The sequence below is a fragment of the Lathyrus oleraceus genome, chromosome 1 (assembly GCF_024323335.1).
Source record: "Lathyrus oleraceus cultivar Zhongwan6 chromosome 1, CAAS_Psat_ZW6_1.0, whole genome shotgun sequence".
Lineage (NCBI taxonomy): Eukaryota > Viridiplantae > Streptophyta > Magnoliopsida > Fabales > Fabaceae > Lathyrus > Lathyrus oleraceus.
The window spans coordinates 264,357,777-264,358,801 of NC_066579.1; the positions used below are offsets into that span (position 1 = coordinate 264,357,777).

A 1,025-nucleotide genomic window follows, 5' to 3' on the forward strand; every position below is an offset into this window, starting at 1 on the left:
CGATAGAACTGTGCACTTGCAGTTTGTACCCCAAATTCGACTCATAAAGTCGCGATCAAGTTTTTGGCGCCGTTGCCGGGGACTTTTATTTAATCGATATCGTAACTCTTCCGTTACGCTATAGAGACTAAGGTTTCTTTTTCTTCTATTCTTTCTTTCGTTGATTTGTATGCCACGCACTCGCTCTCAAGGCGAACCGCTCTATTTACGAATCAACGATATCGAACTATATCTCCGAGTCCTACGACGAATTCGGGAATATCGTGCTGCAAACAATCTCCCTCCTATAGAACTTCCTGATTTCAAAAACCTTTTTCCTTCGATAACCGAGATGGCAGAACCAGCTCGTGCTCTTAGAGATTACGCCGCTCCATCGCAAGATGAGCCGCATTCAAGTGTTGCTCCACCCGCAATCGAAGCAAACAACTTCGAACTTAAACCTTCGCTGTTGCAGGCTGTGCAACAGAACCAATTCTCTGGAAATCCTACCGAGGATCCAAACCTTCATTTATCCGTATTTGTCCAATACGCTGATACTGTTAAAGCTAATGGTGTCACTTCAGAGGCAATTCGACTTCGTCTTTTTCCTTTCTCATTAAGAGATAGCGCTAGAAGATGGCTTCAATCTCTTCCTTCCAACTCAGTCACCACATGGAACGAGTTGAAGAAAGTTTTTCTTGCTCGATATTTTCCGCCAAGCAAAACAGCTATGTTAAGAGCCCAGATAAACGGATTTAAACAGAAAGACAACGAGTCTCTTTTCGAAGCATGGGAAAGATACAAAGACATGATGAGACTTTGCCCACACCATGGTTTGGAAGACTGGTTAGTAATTCACACATTTTATAATGGTCTCTTGTACAACACAAGGTTAACAATAGACGCCGCTGCAGGTGGTGCACTAATGAACAAACCTTATGCTGATGCCTACCAGCTCATCGAAAGCATGGCCCAAAACCACTATCAGTGGGGAACCAAACGAACAATGGTGGAAAAACCTCAAACGAAAACTGGCATGTACGAGA

The 1,025-nt window shown here is 43.5% G+C and overlaps 1 pseudogene; it reads right to left on the minus strand.

Moving 5' to 3' along the window:
* Nucleotides 1–716: 716 nt before the first annotated feature.
* LOC127116445 (uncharacterized) lies at nucleotides 717–816 on the minus strand (annotated as a pseudogene).
* Between the last annotated feature and the right edge of the window lie 209 nt (nucleotides 817–1,025).